Source organism: Orcinus orca, chromosome 5 (assembly GCF_937001465.1).
Source record: "Orcinus orca chromosome 5, mOrcOrc1.1, whole genome shotgun sequence".
Lineage (NCBI taxonomy): Eukaryota > Metazoa > Chordata > Mammalia > Artiodactyla > Delphinidae > Orcinus > Orcinus orca.
The window spans coordinates 79,702,668-79,721,518 of NC_064563.1; the positions used below are offsets into that span (position 1 = coordinate 79,702,668).

The window sequence follows — 18,851 nt, forward strand, 5'->3', positions numbered from 1 at the left end:
CAGACCATGTGCCTGTGGTGGGCAGAAGTCTGAATAAATGGGCAACATGGAGAAAAGTGATTTGGAGTCCAATTTCCCAAATCACCTCACAGTAGATTACACCAGCGCACACATCCATCACTTCTGAGAGCATAAAGCACGTGGGAACTGAGGAAGACTGTAAAGTACATTTCAGGCAAGGCAGCTGACATGGCTCATGGCCTGAGACTCTGCAGGCTCAAGAAACCCCAAGACTGGAGCCAGACGGCACATACAGTTTTGACTGCGTAAAGAAGAGCCGAACCCAAGGGTTTCCCAAGGGCTCATAAAAATGGGAGAGGTTTAGAGACTGCTTTTATTGATGTACAACTCCTCCATGTATACTCAAGAGGAAAATGTCTTCTCTCACTTATCAAGCTGTTGGTCACAGACAACAACTCTCTGTCGCCTTCTGAAGAATTCCCAACTTTTAACCTGACATTAGGGGCTCTCCATGATCTGATGCTAAAGTGAGATCTGGAAATCTAATCCCAGCACTAACACGTATTCGGCAGCTGTGTGGCCCTGGGCAGGGCACTTCACACCTCTGAGTCTCTGTTTCTTAATCTGTAAAACTGGGAGTTTACGTGCATTGATCATGGGGATGTTATGAAAAGTAAAATGACATAACAAAGTGCCCAGTATTGTGTGTGGCACACAATGGATGTTGACTAAATGTACAGTTCCTTCCCAAAAGTTCAACATCTTCCATCCCAGAGAACAGTATGTGAGATGCCGGGGAGGAGGTAAGGGTTCCTTGGGATAAAGGCATGTCTTGAAGCTTGATGTGGTTGGAAAGGACCAGAGTGATGGACTACATCTCTGTGTCATTGCTTGTTCTTGTTTTTTCCTGTACATCCCAACTACCTCTACGCAGCGATCGGGCAGCTACCCAAGGCTTTGCCAAGGTATTTTCTGAGAAGGGAACTCTGAAATGCTCTGGGTTGCACTTTATCCAAGCCAGCCTCCTCTCTCCTTACACCTCATACCCAACAATGGGCATTCGCCTCTTGTACTCAGAACACTGGTCCCACGTTAGGACTGTTCTCCCCTCCATATCTAGTTTCGTGAGTGGAAAAAACTCTAATCCTAATTTCCTTGGACCCACTCCAGCAAGGCACCACTCCCACATCCAGGCCAACGGAGAGTCCCAGAGAGACTCTCCCCCAACTCTTCCCCCACCTGCTCCCCTATGGACAGGAAAGTCAGTCCACTGTTGGTCATAACTCCTTCCTGGTCTTTCTCACACAAATATACGCTGGTATTTTACAGTAAAATGGGAAATTGAACTAAGAGAACCACATCTCCATCAGAGACTAATCAATACCAGTGACTGGAGCAGCTTTTCACTGAACGTGAGGCACCAGGGAACCATGGAGATCCTCCTCTCATCCCACTAAAAGTAAACATACTGCCCCTCCACCAATCCCTGGGATTCTACTGCAGGGTAGTTTTAGATTGTCCACAAGTATCAACCCCTGCCCAACTAGAGCCTACAGCTGGGCAGAAGCTACAGCTGCTAAAATATCAACCACTGGCTCAGGATTGAAGAGAAATAGGCTCCTTCATACCTGTGAGCCCTTATCGTGTGGAAAGGCCTCCCTGACAGTAACCCACACACACCCCTACCCCTGCCCTGTCATTTAGACAGCCCAGAGCCCACATGCTTAGTGAAATGGAATGGTACCCAGTCTCCAAGCATGGACTACCTATGGCTGCTCCATCGCTGCCATCCAAATCACAGCACTGACTCCTCATAAGAGAATGGAAATAATTTGTTAAGTGACTCCCTGTGCCAAGCCTTCTGTTTGGTCATTTACACATGTGTTCATCTTTCATTCCTACAACATCCCTCTGAGTAAGACATTATTATTTTCATTTTACATATGAGTAAACTGAGGCTAATGGAGCCTAAGATAACACAGTCCATAGATAGGATTTGAATCAACGTCCATGACTTTCCACTCAAGAGTCAACATTTAGAGTTGTACTCTCTTAGTATGTATTCTGAATATACCTGCCTATGTTTGGGTGTTTGCCTACCTAGGACAGAGTTTGTGCCTCAGTCACTTGTTTCCTATAGCTTCCAGCACAGTGCCATGTTTGGTGGTAGGGTTGACAATGGTGCCAGATGGGGTTGTCTTCCAAATCACTCCCAGAGTCCTCCTCCATCAGAGGCCCACTGAGACCTAACCCAAACTAGAGGGCATGTGAATGTAGTTACCACAGTCATCAAAAATGATGCATTTTTTCTGGGCTTCCCTGGTGGCGCAGTGGTTGAGAGTCTGCCTGCCGATGCAGGGGACATGGGTTTGTGCCCCGGTCCGGGAAGATCCCACATGCCGCAGAGCGGCTGGGCCCATGAGCCATGGCCGCTGAGCCTGCGCGTCCGGAGCCTGTGCTCCGCAACAGGAGAGGCCACAACAGTGAGAGGCCCGCGTACTGCAAAAAAAAAAAAAAAAAGATGCATTTTTTAATACAATGTTTAATATACTATATTGTCACGACAGGAGTTTAGACCATGATGAAAAGACATAAGAAGAAGCAGAGGGACATGCAGAGGGGGTAGACAAAGTCACCTTTTCTATGAGCTCACTCTTCACCTGGGAAAGAGGGTGGCACCACTAAGCCTCTCCCCAGGGAGCGTCCTCTGCTTTTCAAACCTGGCTGAGTCCCTGATCCAGGTGCACCTTAGGATTCTCACCACCACTCTGGGAGCTCCCTTAAAGCCAAAGCAAACAACTCTCCCAAGCAGAAGCCAGCTCTCCATGCTCTTCCCTGAACTGTCCCACATTCTCTCTAACCCAGGTTCCCAGGGCTTCAACAAGGTAGAGAGTCAGTTGCCAATGGCAACCAAATCCCACTGCTTCAACTCCAACTTCACTTGGATTGGTTTGGAGGGATGGAAGTCAAGGAGGGGCCAGGACCAAGTTGCCTTGTATCTAATGCGCTCACTTAACAATCATCATGCCTTACACCCAGGCGACTCTTCAACTTTTCTAAGGGCTTTCCAGTATCATCTCATCATCTCTTAATCTTGCTGCAGTCCTTGAGGTGAATGACAATGTCCTCAGGCAGACAGGAACTCCTTGCAGTTGTTTTGTCCCTCTCTACCAGCCTCAACACCTTTGGAGACCAAAAGGCTTTCAGCAGAGGAAGAGCAGGAATCTGATCCTCCCAACACAAAGCCACAGAATCACTCAGTCTTAGAGGTGGATGGGGTCTCAGGTGTTCTCCAACTAGGCATTTCTCATGATTAGCAGGGACGCCCTCTAAACCAGCACCGTCCAATAGAACTTGCTGTGATGACGGACACACACACATATCTGTTCTGCGCAATACTGTCCTTACCAGGCACACACATGGCTATTGATCCCTTGAAATGTAGCTAATAACTCAACTGAGGAGCTGAAATTTTTTATTTTATTTTAATTGTAAAAAAATTCTAATAGCCACATGTGCTAGTGGCTACTGTATAAGACAATAGCCTCCCAGCCAGACCTCACTGCAATGGTAATTTACTGTCTCAGTTTGCTATCATCCCACAGACCAAAGGGTGTCATGGAATTTGACACAGAGGATACCCGGCGTATGTGCTGAAAGAATCATGTGATGAAAAGGCTAACTGGATTGCCTTTTGCCTACAGTTTTGATGTTGATCACTTCAATAACAAAATGCTTACAAATGTTTACAGACTGAGCAGGTTGGACACAGGAGCCACGAAAGACCATCGAGCCCAGCCCTGTCATTTTACAGATGGGAAAACAGACTAGTTACCCCTTTCTCCTCAGATTATACCTGACGGATCCGTGTTCTTTAGGGAGTCCACTGTTATCCCATACTTGCTCCCAAAGTTTCTGACAACTTTCCCAATTATTCTCCACCTGTAGGTATCCCAGGGCGAGAGCCAAGCTGGGGAGAAGAAGTTACATCTGTCACCTTGAATCTCCTCCTCAAGGATTCCACAGAGGCCCACAGGTTGGGGCTAAACCGTGGGGAAAGAGCTACGGGAGTGCTGGGCCCAGACGCTCAATGCAGAGCCCTGCGGTCCTCTCTTGTTCCTGCCTACCTCCATCTTCACTCATCGGTCACCTATTTGAAAACCTCCAAATTTACATGTGCAAAAAACCACCTTTTCCTCTCATATTAGCTCAGTGGTCCCAGTTTAAATTGGGGGCTTCTAGCCAAACTGGTTCCCAGAAGAACATCTTTCCTTTGCTGTTTGCTGGGTGGATCCCTAGTGAGAGGGAGTGCCCACTGGTGTAGGTCCTAGAAATGAAGATTTCGAAGTTACGGAGAGACAGAATCTAATTTTCTTGTAATAAGAAAAAAATCTGGGGGGAGCCAGATCAAGATGGCATAATAGAAGGATATGGAGCTCGCCTCCTCCAGCAAATACATCAAAAATACAACTACGTGTGGAACAGTTCTCACTGAACACCTGCTGAATGTGGGCAGAAGGCCTCATACAACCAAAGCTGCAAGAAAAATCTTTGTTTTCCCTGTTTTTTAAACTAGAAATTAAGAAGAATGAATATGTATGACAGTCTAATGTTTATTAGTATTATTTAGAGACATCCAGTCATACTGTTGTAACCCATAACCGTTCACTCATCAACCATGTATTGAATACCTTCCTTCCAGTCACTACGCTGGCCATCGCATTATCTTATAACATCCAACCGTTCAATATTTATTGAGCCCCTACTAGACAGAGAAGTTCTTATCTTCATAGAACTTACATTTAATGGAAGGCTTTCAATAATCTGCATACAAAATAAAACTATCATTTCAGATAGTATAAGTCCTAAAAGAACATAAAAACAGTAGCACTAGAGCATGACAGGTGGAGTAGGGGATGTGCTATTTTAGCTCTGGTGGCCAGGAAAGGCCGCTTTAAGGAAGCGACATTTGAGCTAAGGCCTGATTGTTGGGAAAGAGGTAAATGATGCCCCAGAGAGGGAAGAACACATGCAAAGGCCCTGAGATGAGAACAAGCTTGGCAGGTTTTGGGAACAGAAGACTGGCTGCAGCATGGTAGGAGAAGGGGTCTGAGAAAGAGGCAGGTTCAGATTATGTAGTGCCTGACAGGCCACACTAAGAGGTACGGATGGTATTCCTAGCACACGGGAAGGCACTGGGGGGGAGGTTTAAGCATGAGAGAGATATGATCAGATTTATGAATAAAATACATTATGGATACAATATTTACAATACAGGAAGATGACTGCAAAGCAGGCCATTACAAAGTATTATAGGAACTATGCTAATGAAGAAAGCTTCACTGCAAGAAGGGAGTCAAGAAGAAGACTAGGCTTCTTAGGGTAATGGCATTCTAGGCAATAATGACAGCTGCAAAGGTGTGGAAATGTGAAACAATACATGTGGAACATGATGGCACGTTGGAGGGGAGACAGGTAGTCAGCATGGAGGACAAGTAGGTACACCCATAGGAGGCCTTATACACCAGCCTCAGGAACTGAATTGATTTTGCAGGTCCCTAGTCCTTAACTTGGCTCTTAAAAATACTGGTACCTGGCCCCGCACCAGACCAATTCCATCAGAACTTCTGAGGCGGAAGGCAGGCACCAGTACATTTAAAAGCTCTCTGGGTGACGCTAATGCATGGCCAGGGTTGAAAAACCACCACTGCAGGTGATGACTGAGGGGCCCTGAAGCATTTGAGATAAGTAGTAACGATTATTTATTTCCTGTAACAGGTTTGTTTTTCTAAAGATTATATTTTAGAATACAGTATTTTTAAAGTATAATATATTCAGGCAATGATGACAAATTAATTACCTACGTTTGCATTTGAAAGTTTTGAACATTGTTGCAAATGGGGTCACAAGTTTCCATCCCTCCTGAACTCTGGCTCTTAGGACAGTTTATGAGAAATCTAGAAACATCTAAACAGGAGAAACCACCAGCAATACAGAGTTGAAGGACTTTAGAGCCAGAAAGATCCCCCCAGAGCCTCGTTATTTTACAGATAGATATAAAAAGAGAGGATCAAAGAGGTGCCAAGGCCCAGGTTGGCCAGGGTTAGCAGCAAAGGCAGAACTGGAACCCAAGCTCTCCACACCACACCACACTGCTGCTTGTTACTAAATAAGAAAAGCCGTCCTAATTTCCGGACTTGGCATTTTTTACAATATTAAGTAGATCATGAAAGAGCACTTCATTTTAGAAGAGAAATATAAAAGAGGAAAAGGATAGAAAATAAAAATCCACAGTAATCAAAAGCCGTTTGGGTCACATAGAACTTTATTTTTCAGGTTTTCTCCTTAGTTTATGACCTTCTGATGCTTTATTTTGATGTTCCGATAGGCTTCTGTAAACAGAATTTGTTCAAAGTAAGACAGGTTTTCTACAGGTTAGTAATTCTTGTTCAAAGCGCATATTTCAAGATGTAGACACACATCTTTCTCCAGCCTCCAGAAGATGGAAGAATTTGAAGCAAGAGACACAGAGGACTGGGTCCTTTCCCTGTGCTGCAGGATGCATTTGCAGGACAGAATCCCTGGCTCTACGTTAGAATCAAACACCTGAGGATTTTTTGAGCCTATATTTGGAAATACCAGTCCAACACTGAAGGCTAAAATATGCTGCATGTTTTACGGGTGTGCCGGGCAAATGTAGCAGCAGTGCCACCTGCATTTTTACTGTCATCTTTGGGCTCAAGATCCAAGATTCAAGCAGCAGGGGCCAGCCATGTGGTTCTTCTCCATTTCTTGATGAGTCTTTCACTTTACTCTCATCTGGACAAGTTGGAGGAAGTGCACCGAGATTTTAATTGCCAGATGAGTTTATCTGAAACAGAAGTAAGGGGTGGCTCAGCAAAGGTCAATGTCCAATCTGGATGCAGCGATAGCTATAGAAACTGACTTTGTTTATTGTGGTGTGTGAGTTCTGCAGTGAATCCAAAAGACAGTGCTTCTTGCTGCTCAGAATGACCACAGAAGAGACTGGCTTCAAGCTAGACCATGTGTAAGCTATGAAAGCTGTGACCATCCCCAGTAGGAGCAAATGTTGCAACTGAATCAACATAAATAGTGGCTTGGCCAAGGCTTGGTCATGCAGAGATGGGAGCAAATCCTCAGGTATTAAAAAACCAGCCAAGTGGCCCAGAAGAAGACTGCGTGCAGGGAAGCTTGGAAGGAGGAGCACAGGCTTGGAAGTTGGCCCAGAGCAAACCTGTAGGTGAAAAATATGAGGACCATGGTCAAGGACCATGGTCAAGGGCCACCCAGCCTAGGAGTGGCCACTTCTGATGTTAAAGGGACCAAGCTCATCGGGACAGTCATCAGTTTGTGTTCTTCAAGCCGGAAATCCTCTGAAATTGTCTCAGGATCTTCCAAGATTAGACCCAGAACATTACCACTGTCAGGAATAGAGATAAGAGTTCCCAGAACCAAGTTATCTTTCTAAGCTGTGAAATTACATTTTATATAGTCCTTTAAGATCCTCAGATATTACTTTCTTGAATAACTTATTTTTTTTCTTAAACTCCCAAAAGGACATCAATCCTCTATGTTATCCAGTTTTTTTCTACAGCTTCTCAGTGTCTTTTACAAACTTATCCAATTTTTTTCAATCCCTGAGTAAAGATCCTAAAATTCGGTGCCCTGTTGTAATATTTATACATTTCTTCTTTTACCTTTGTATCATTTCCTTTTACCTATTATGAAGCCTCAATTCTTGAACCTATTTTTCTACATCTCTTAGAATCTCTCCTACCTATCTTCTGGAGTACATCCAGCTTATAAAGATCTATAAAGAACCAATAAAAAAATTTTTTAATGTCATCAACAGATTTAGGCTACGGGATGCACACTCTGATGTAGAATGAGATGAGGACATTTTCTCCAAACTGCTTTCACATCACTTGCAAGGTGATTTGTCAAAACAAATACTTTACCAATCTTCTCTGGAAGACTTCATCTACTTCATACATGGAGGTGCCCATCTATTTTTAATGATTCTGGAAACACAAAAGATGGTTCAAGTGTTATATGATGGAATCCATGGTTCCTTCCCTCTGTGCAAGTGATCAACCTTCCACTGCAGGAGCTGCCTGCTCTCCATGGAGGCTTCCCTTGCCCCTGTGTTCACATCCTCACTCTAAAGAGGTTTGCTAAGAATGTCTTCCGAACCTGGGGCTCTAGCCAAGGTCCACTTTCAGGCACTCAAACCAACAGGCCAGGAGAACACACCGCTCCTTTTAAGTCCTTCTCATCTTCAAACATCGCCTTATTTATGATGTGTTTTGAATACAGCAAAGGGTCTATGGGTAGTTTGCATTTGCTCCCTGTATGGCCCTGGTGAGGATGCTGCGGCTTCACACACGGCAGCAGCAGGAATGGGGATTTGAGTGCTAGGAGGAGGTGCCGGCGTTCTCTCTTTCGTGCACCTTCTTTCACTCACGAAGAACTGTTTAAGCAGCAGACACATCCCACACGTGAAGGTGCGCTCATCTCCTTTAAACACGCTTATTTCCTTGGATGGTATGTGGAGGTCATGTGTCTTCCTCTCCTTTGGAATAACCTGCAGTGAGGAAGGGCTTCATGTGCAGGAAGGAGGTTCCATTTTGCTAAGGAGAAAAAGGACAAAACTGTAGTTAGTGCCTCTCTTGTTTCTAGACAACTTTCTCCAGCATATAAACTCTGATAACAGCCTCTTCAGAGGACACTAAGCAGTATTCCAGCTCTGAAGGCCCCACCTCAGTAGTAAGATTGGGTGTTTGACTTCGCCTCCGAGCACAGCTTCACAAGAATTCAAATATAATTTACATACATTATGGAAATATGCCACTGCAGCTAAAATAGACTGTGATATTCGGTTTAGATAAATTTAAACTCTTACCTTGCAGTGAGGAGACATCTCTTTTTCCTTTGTGAATCTCAGAGTGAAGGGCCTCAAGGAGCTGATTTCCAACTTCCTTCCAACTCCTGCACCTTCACACCGGCTTTACTCCTGCCTCCCCTGACCACATGAGGCAGGGAGGTCCTTGCTTTCTAGCCTCCAAGCCTGCAGCGAGCATCCACACCACCCAGACTCTAAAGGCCTAGTTAGGAGGACTGGGACTTGTCCTCCAACCTGTGGAGCAAAATCCAACAACAAGAAGCCCACAAGAAAGGCACTGAGTTTTCCTGCCCCAACCCACTCTTAGCAGACGGGCTGTCTGCCCTGAAGGCAGGAACTCACGCAGCCATCACCCCTGAGAGCCATGTCTGGCTCTGTGCACGACTCAGATCGTCAGGCACCACAGGCAGCTCTGCATTCAACAGGGCTCTGCATCGTTATCAGAGGTGATGCGGGGTAGGCACGAGACAGGTCCTAATATATGAACACAAAACTTCAAACATTTGATTTCATGCTACAATGAAACAATTTCTCAATCCCAAAGACATCCATCTTTCAGCCCCTTTCTGGGTTATTTTCTGTAGGGGACTCCTCAGAAACAGAGAGGCCACCAGGCAGTGCCTGTGGTTCTGATCTTCAGAAGCAGCTAGAGAAAGGAGAAAATTGGGAGGTGATGCTGTGAGGTTTTGATGCAGATGCCCACAGGCCTGGAGAATGAAATGCTCTGGGATAGGTGCAAACAGCTCTCACTTCTAGGAGCAAAGTCTGGGCCAGAGGACCAGGGTCCGTGATAGTACAGGACATTTTTGATGAAGTGCATGAGGCCACATGACACTCACATACTTGTGTTCTGTCGATGCAAACCCATGTCTCCCCTGACCTCCTGGGATAAAGAGTAAACTGTGAACCAAAAGGAAGGAAGAAAGAGGAAAGAGTAGAGTTGAGGAGGGAGCATAACCTTGAGGGCAGAGGTAGAACCAGCGAGGTGATCTCAGATCATCTGGTACTAAGCACGGTTTACAGTTCATTTCATTCCAATGACTGAGGTCTGTTTTACCCCCTCCCAAGGGAGCTCCTAGGGCCTTCCAAAAGAAATAAGAATATATTGTATTAATTGAGTCCCAGTAAACAGGGTTAATTCCTCACAATGATCGTGAGCATTCACCACAAAGTGCAATAGTCACCCTGTTAACACCCAGAGTGTCAAATTTACTTGACTATCAGCTTGGTCCAGTATCTGTACTCTTTTGTTTATGGGGGGAAAGTGCTTGTGATTTTTGTTCATGGTAAAAGATACCTAACATAAAATTTAGCGTTTTGGCCATTTTTAAGTGTACCGTTCAGTGGCATGAAGTACATTCACACTGTTGTGCAGCCAGCACCACCATGTGTCTCCAGAACTTCATCTTCCCCAGCTGAAACCTGCACTACTTTTCACACAGTCTATGAGCCACCCCAGAACCCCAAAGGACGGGGCCTCCACCCACCATCCTGTTCAGTCCTGGGGAGGACTCTAAGATACAATATTATCTAGCATTTTAAGGTTCACAAAGTTCTTCCTCAATGCCCACACCAACCTCACTTGCCTCCTGTATAAGGAAGAAGACCAAGGCTCTGAGAGGGGGACAGGCTCACCCCAACTGAACCGTGACAATGGGTGGAACCGGGCTAGGCTTCCAGTGCACATCTCATGACACCTCACCACCTCTAACACTGAGAAGGGGGATGTGAGAAGGCTCTGCACTGGTGCCTAAGGACACCCTCCAAGGGCAGACCTGTCCCTTGTCCCACCCTCTGCTTTGTGGGGTTCTCACTGCTTTGGACAGAAAGCCAGAGCTGCCTGGTGGCCCAGAAAAAAAGGCAGCTCTCTTACACAGCACTCACTGCAAACGCCAACTTGGTCGTTGAGCACTTTTTTTTTCTTCCTTTCCTTTTTCACTTGCGTCAAGATAAACCCACACCCCATTCACTTCTTCACAAAATCACCATAACACACTCCCCATCACCCTTCTCTCTCCTCTTCCCAGTGCACAGGAAGAGAGAAGGTCTCTATTCCTGAGGATCGTTTTAGCCAGATTTCTTCTGCATAAAAATAGGAGTGCCCAGGGCTTCCCTGGTGGCGCAGTGGTTGCGAGTCCACCTGCCGATGCAGGGGGCGCGGGTTCGTGCCCCGGTCCAGGAAGATCCCGGGTGCCACGGAGCGGCTGGGCCCGTGAGCCGTGGCCGCTGGGCCTACGCGTCCAGGGCCTGTGCTCCGCGGCGGGGGCGGCCACAGCAGTGAGAGGCCCGCGTATCACAAAAAAAACAAACAAAAAATTATAGGAGTGCCCAAGAGATCCTGCCTGGTGTGATTTGTCCTTCCTGTGCCTTGTAGGGGTGGCTCTGTCCATGACTTCCCATCAAGCTCAAGATGCCCCAAGTGCCTCACAGGGCACCTCCGTTCAGGTGACCAGAAGCTTCCAAGTGAATTTGCCCCTATGTAGTTCTGGGCAAAATGGCATCACGAATGATAAGTGCAGACTTCTTACCACAGACAGAATCACAACATTGGTCACGGTACTGCACACCCACTGGCACCCAAGCATTTGATCCCCTGAATTTGTGATACATACACCCCAAGTGCACGTTGAACCCCACTGTACTCCTTTCCTAGGGCTACCACAACAAATTACCACAAACTGGACAACAGAAATTTGTTGTCTCACAGTTTAGCCCAAAAGTCCAAAATCAAGGTGGCAACGCCTGAAGGCTCTAGGGAAGACGCCATCCTTGGCTCTTCCAGGCTTATATTAGAGCCCGGGAATCCCTGTCATTTCTGGGCATACAGCTCCATCACTCATCTCTGCCTCCCCCTTCACATGGCTTTCTTCTCCATGAATCCTCTGCTCTTCCTACAAGGACACCAATCATAGGATTTAGGGCTCACCCTAATCCAGTACAACCCCTTGTTACCTTAACTAATTACATCTGCACAGGTCCTATTTCCAAATAAGGTCACATTCTGAGGTTTGTGGGTAGACCTGAACTCTCAGAGAACACTTATTCAACCCAGTATACCCACCGTCCAGCTCCAAGGTATGTTAAATCCAGTTTCTTGTTTTCTTTGTTTGTTTTTGCCTCCAGCACCTTCTCTATTTCAATCCTACTCTTGACCGTTGCCTTGTTAGAACCGTTTCTGAGGCATCTGCCTCCATTCTCCCTACCCCATTCAACATCTCCAGACCTCACTATAAATGGGTGCATGAACACCAGGTCAAGGAGGAAATAATACTAAGTTGCCCACAGAGGGTTCATCATTTCAAGTCTCCATCTCTCCTCATTCACCCAAGAAATAGCGTGCGTTCAACTCACACTCAGCATTGCACTGGAGCTTACAGGGTTCCTGCCCTCAGGGGACTTAGTGTACAATAGAGAAATGGACAGTTGCATGGCGGGATGAGCAAAGCAAGGAAAAGACCGAGGTACTGAAGGAGGAAGTGGGCATGAGCAGTGGAGGAGCAGAAGACATGGGGACAATGTGGGGAAAGGCAAGAAGACACAAAAAAGCGTAGAATTTTCCAGGGACTGTGAGCAGACCCCAGCTGGCTAGATGATGGCCCCACTGCAAAGGGCAGCCTCCATCAGTGCTAAGGTCGTAAAGGCAACTGCTTGTGGATGTGCACCTGATCCCGTAGGGCTCTGAGTCCAGGCCAAGAGGACTTACTAAGGTTTTCTAAGCAATTGGGGGGTTTGACTAAGTGGTGTTCGGGGAAGCCAGATCTAGTTGGGTGTGCATGACGGACTGGGGGGAGTAGGGAGTTGGCAAGGAAACACTGGCTGGGAGCCCAGTTAAGGAGACAGGCTCTAGGGCCAGAGCTTTATTCCTCTGCTATCCATGAATCCCCTTCGTGGCCTCAACCTTCCGTCAGACTCTGCAGTCAATATAGCCATCCCGACGTGGCTGGGGGTGGGGCATCCTGGCTGCCCTCCACCCTCCCTTCCCATTAACCTGATGAGTTGCAGAGGGCACATCATGGAGGGCTTTCAATGAATTCCAGGAACGGAGATACCCTTCGGACAAAAATCCCCAAAGAGGAGCTCAGCAGTACTTTGCAAATCAACATAACAAATGCCTCTTATGGACAACAGCCTGTCCAGAGAGGGCAGAATCATGGCCTCAGTTCAGATTCAGCTTCTTCCCACCACTGCACTTCCCCAGTACTGGCGCTGGCATCCAGGAGGTAGCGAAGCGACCCCCTGCTCAGGGCACTGCTTTGCACGGGAGGCCACCAGACAGGTGGTGATCATCTCCCCGTGAGACTGAGAGCTCCCCAGGAAGGGTGGGCTGTCTCTCCCATAAGGCTCCAGCAGGGTCCCTCCAGTCACCAGACGCAAAGCCCAGGGGAGGCTGTAATACACCTCCACCTTCTCTATCCTCCTCACGGGCCCCCAGGTTCCCCTGCTTGGGACCTTAAGGAGCAGAGGGCAGGGTGGAGGTAACATGGATGGTGCAGGAGCAAGCCCAGAGAGTGGGAGGCAGAATAACTTCTGCAGTCCTCAAGGCACATCCCTGAGCCTCTTTTCTCGCCTTAGGCCTTCCTGGAAAAAAGTGAGCAGAAGGGGGCTCAAAGGAACACGAGGATGGCTTTCTCCGTAAGAAAAGTTCGGTGCGCCACCTCAGGAAGCTCCTACAGGCCTCACAGCCACAGTACCAGCCAGGAGCAGCAGGTCTCAGGAAAGAGCCCGGGGCAGGAGCACAGGGGAAAGGGGGAGATGTGGAATTTCCCGAGCGCAGCTAAGGCAAAGGAGAGAAAAGGCACACTCTCCACGTCCACCTCCACTGGCCTGGAAGTTCAAGCTCCGCTAGGTGGTACACAGGATAGCAGGCCACAGGGAAAGGACCCTCCTCCAGACTGTTTTCCCTTTTTCATCAATCAAACTTGAAAGACATAACTTCCACCCCCTTTATTTCCAAAGGGAGATGCAAATGGGTGATCTGTTTGGACTAAAATTAAACTCCCTCTGTGTGTAACTTCTCGATGGTATTCATATATTGAATCTGACTCACACTTTTGATGGGAAGGGTTTTATTAATATAACTACTTATCCCAGCCCACTCGCGTTGGGATTCATGGCTCTTGCCCAAGGTACATTTTGGCTTAGTTCTATGTTAACTTAAATCCTGGCATGGACTAATGTTTCACGACAAGCACATTGACAAATGCTATGAGAGATTCCTAGCTGTCTTTGGGTAACGATTATGAAGCAAAATTGGAAGTGGGAAGCGGCCTTGTTTACACAGGCAAAGACCCCCAGATTGGAGGGTCTGGAGACTCGGATCTCATCACACCGCTATCCGTGTGATCCAGCCATTGCCTCTTCAGAGTCTCAGGTTCCTCATCTGTAGAATGAGATTTCTGGCCTCACACAATTCTCAGTTCTCTTCCAGCTCTGACTTCCTGTGATTGTAAAAGACATTTAAAAATATCTCCAGGGAGAGAAATCTCACAATATTATTTAGTCATGAGAAGATTGGACTAATGATATCTAATATCTCTGGGTTCTGAAAGCCTATTATTCAGTTATACACAATGGTTTTTAAACGTGCAAAGATTAGTAAAAAAAAGTTTAACAAACAAAACAGAAGAGTCTTTCTTAAATGCCCGTTTTAAAAGAACAGAAGTTAAAGCGTCTAAAATAAAACCTCTAGCCATTCTGTGTACACACAGAGAAAACGAGTGGATGAGATTAAAGCTATGCAACAACTGGAGTGGCAAAGATTTGTGGTGACCGGGACACTTTGCTGATTGAAATAAGACATGACAATTATGGGGACATTATACCACAGTCTTAACTCCATGTCACTGTTATACCTTTTGCCATTAGGCACAGGGGAGCCCAGAATCCCAACATGTGTATGGCATTATGCAAAAAAGATTAATTCTCTCTCAGCAAGGGCACTGCTCTCTCCCCAGCTCCATGGCAGACCCTGGGGCAGTAGAGTAGCATCTCAAGATACTTAAGAACTTGGGTAGGACAACTAGGGCTTTAGCAGGTGCCCAGTTTGGATGTTACTATGCAAAACCTGACATCAGGTTGGAGTTGGAGTCATCCTGGTTAACAGGCCATAGATGAGCTCAAGTCACAATGAAGGTACAAAGGGGGGTACAATACAGGGACAGACAAGTGACACTTATCACCAAATACCAGCTAAGTCCAGCCATGGCAGGGAACAGCAATGGGCAAGAGTTGTGGTCAAACGGTCAAGCATTAGTAAGGTTTTTGTCAGGCCCCAAGTTTAAACAGAATCTATCATTTAACACAGTCAGAAGTCATCCAAGCCCTCAGGGCTGGGAACAGATTTTGAGTGATGGTATATAGAAGATTCTCAACTGTATTCCTTGACCAAATGGAAACTTACAAAGAAACTATTGCTTCATTGTTTGCTGAACGATGTTTCCCATTCATGGCAGCTCAGACTTCTAAGTCACCCAGGACAGGGGAACAGGAGTGAGGGATAACTCTCTAAGCTTAAATGTGCTTGGACCAGGTCCAAGTCCCCTAGGAAGGAGAACTGCACTTCATCGACCACGCTGGGTGTCACTGCTGGAAAGGAGCTGTATTATCTGGATGTGCTGGGGATCTGACAGCGACCCATACCCTCCGTAGTCTGAGTTGGGTTGGGCCCTTAAAAAAGGGGTGCTCACCCACCTGAGGAGAAACACCCCTCAGCAGCACCTCAGGCCCAGCTGCCTCAGGATCGTAGAAAACTTGGAAGATTTCAGGCTGCTAGAGGTAGCTGGACACAAACAAAAGGCCCTCCACAGAGTCATTAAAATAAGCAAGCAATTAGAGGCTCTGGGTATCCAATGTCAGCATGACAATCAGGCAGATGTGATAAACCCCAAGAATAAGCACCAGCTAAGCCTATTTTGAGGGAAAGCATTCCCTTATTATGAGGAGAAGTGGCATTAGATAAAGTAACGATCATTGTCAGTTGAATCTTGTGAGAAATTGTATTTAACTTGAAACTAAGTATTGTGCTCCTATCAATTCTATTTCTTATGGTATATCTATCTTCTAATGGAGAGGACAGTTAACTACTACACACTATGATTCTATTAGAGTTATTTTATTTGGAGAAGTATACCTAAATACAGTCTGGGAGTCAATGGGTTTTATATCTGGGAACTTCCTGGACCTCTGATCTTGCCCTGGCCTCTCAGCCATCATACCTGTGCCAAGGATCTCACTAGCCACTTATCCAATAAAATCAAACTCAAAGTAGTACCAATTACTTGGTGGCACTTCCAAATTGTAATGCATGGAAACAGATCCACAGACATATATGTATCACTTGATTCATGACAAAAGTGACACTACGGTGCTGAAGGGAAAGAATACTCTTTTTAACAAAAGACTGAGTCAATTGGATGGCAAAACAGGAAGAAGAAGAAAAAAAAGAATCTTTCCCTCACTATACACAAAAAGCACTTCCAAATAGATCTAAATGTGAAAAGTAAAACAATACAGCTTTCAGTAAAAAAAAAATTTAGGGTAGACAAAGATTTTTTTTAATTTTAATTTAATTTTTTTAACATCTTTATTGGAGTATAATTGCTTTACAATGGTGTGTTAGTTTCTGCTTTATAACAAAGTGAATCAGTTATACATATACATATATCCCCGTATCTCTTCCCTCTTGCGTCTCCCTCCCTCCCACCCTCCCTATCCCACCCCTCTTGGTGGTCACAAAGCACCGAGCTGATCTCCCTGTGCTATGCGGCTGCTTCCCACTAGCTATCTATTTTACGTTTGGTAGTGTTTATATGTCCCTGTCACTCTCTCACTTCGTCCCAGCTCACCCTTCCCCCTCCCCATATCCTCAAGTCCATTCTCTAGTAGGTCTGTGTCTTTATTCTCGATTTACCCCTAGGTTCTTCATGACTTTTTTTTTTCTTAGAGTCCATATATATGTGTTAGCATACAGTATTTGTTTGTTTTTCTCTTTCTGACTTACTTCACTCTGTATGACAGACTCTAGGTCCACCCACCTCACTACAAATATCTCAATTTCGTTTCTTTTTATGGCTGAGTAATATTCCATTTTGTATATGTGCCACATCTTCTTTATCCATTCATCCGATGATGGACACTTAGGTTGCTTCCATGTCCTGGCTATGGAGAACAGTATGGAGGTTTCTTAAAAAACTAAAAATAGAACTACCATATGATCCAGCAATCCCACTACTGGGCATATACCCTGAGAAAACCATAATTCAAAAAGAGTCATGTACCAAAATGTTCATTGCAGCTCTATTTACAAGATTCTTAAATAGGACACAAAAAGCACTAACTGTAAAAGAAAAAATCTTGGTAGATTAAAACTGTACTACATTAAAATGAATAATGTATTTCATCCAAATACATCATAAAGAGCATGAACAGCCAAGCTATAGACTGGAAGAAGATATTCACAATGCATATATTCCACAAAAGACTCATATCCAGAATATATAAAGAACTCCTACAACTCAATAAGAAAAAAGCAGATCCCTTCAATAGCAAAGACTAAGCAAAACAACTGAAGATTCACTTTACAAAAAAGGGCATCCAAACTGCCAATAAACGTATGCAAAGGTTCTTGGCCTCATTCATCATCAGGGAAACACAAAAGCAAAAAACAAAAAGCAAACCCACAATGTGGCACTACTATATACCTACCAGAAGGGCTAAAATGGAAAAGACAAATAACACCAAGTATTAGCAAAGATGTGGAGCGACTGGAAGTCTCCTACCTCCTGGTGGAGATGTGAATTGTTATAACTACTTTAGGAAACTATTGATGTTTGACAGTACTTACTACAGCTAAACATAAGCATCCTCTAGAGCTCAGTAATTACTCTCCCAGGTTTGTACTCCACAGTACTGGGAACATACATTCATCAACAGACTTATACAAAAGTGCTCACAGCAACTTTATTCATAATAGCTCCAAACTGGAAACAACCCATATTCCTTATACAGTAAAATAAACAAATTGTAGTATTTGTAGAATATTACATCACAATGAAAATGACATACAGTTGCTACACACAGTGCAGATTAATCTCTCACATATAATGCTGAACAAAAGAGGACACATACAAAATAGAACATACTTTAAGATACCATTTATGTAAAGTGTCAAAACGGGCAAACTAATCTATGGTGCTGGAAGTCACCCTAGATATTGCCCTTGAGAGGAGAGACTAGTGAAGGGAAGGGGACCCTTGTGGGCCAGTGTTCTGGGGTGCTGGTAACGTTCTGGTTCTTAATCCATATGCTGGTTTCTCAGGTATGCTCACTGGGTAAAAATTCACTGAGCTGTACACTTAGGATTTGTGTACTTTACCAGATGTATGTTATATTTTGGTAAAAAAAAAAAAAGTTTACAATGAGGTTATATAGACACAAAATAAATTGAAGGCGTAAAGTCCATGTGGGGCTGGGGGACGGGCATAAATTCCACCTCGCCAATCCAGACCTATTCTACTAAATGACAGCAAAATTGACAGCTTCTAATTGCTCAGATTATTCTGTTCTCAAATGAAAATTTGATTTTTTATTTATTTAAGATATAGGCCCCACTTTCAGAAAAAATTGGAAGCCACCATCTTATTTATTGAGCAAACACACGTTAGAGGCTTTTTAGTCTTCACTGGAAGCATTTAGGACATCAAAATTGTTAAATTTTGCTTGGTTTACACTTTTTTTCCCATGTTAATATATGAGTTTTTAAAAATACAATCTTTCTTGGCTAACACCCTCTAATGAAGAGTAACCGCCCTAGTATTTACATAGCCAGCAAGCAAATTAAGCGGAGTAGAACACAATCTACCCAATCAGAATCTTTGGAAGGCTTCAGCCAGCGACCATTGTTCAGGTCTAACAGCCTCATGCTCATTGGAAAGGGAAGATTGGGAGCAATTGCCTCAATAATTCAAGC

General features: G+C 45.0%; 1 protein-coding gene and 1 long non-coding RNA gene across 17 annotated transcripts in view; both read right to left on the reverse strand.

The window, feature by feature from the left end:
* The window catches only part of KALRN (kalirin RhoGEF kinase), a 653,035-nt gene that overhangs the window by 513,725 nt on the left and 120,459 nt on the right, over positions 1 to 18,851 (reverse strand). The window lies entirely within an intron of this gene.
* On the reverse strand, positions 6,269 to 15,109 carry LOC125964529 (uncharacterized). The gene is made up of 2 exons (XR_007477628.1): positions 8,885 to 15,109; positions 6,269 to 8,612 (listed from the first exon to the last, which is right to left on the reverse strand). It is a non-coding gene; the product is annotated as an uncharacterized LOC125964529 (long non-coding RNA).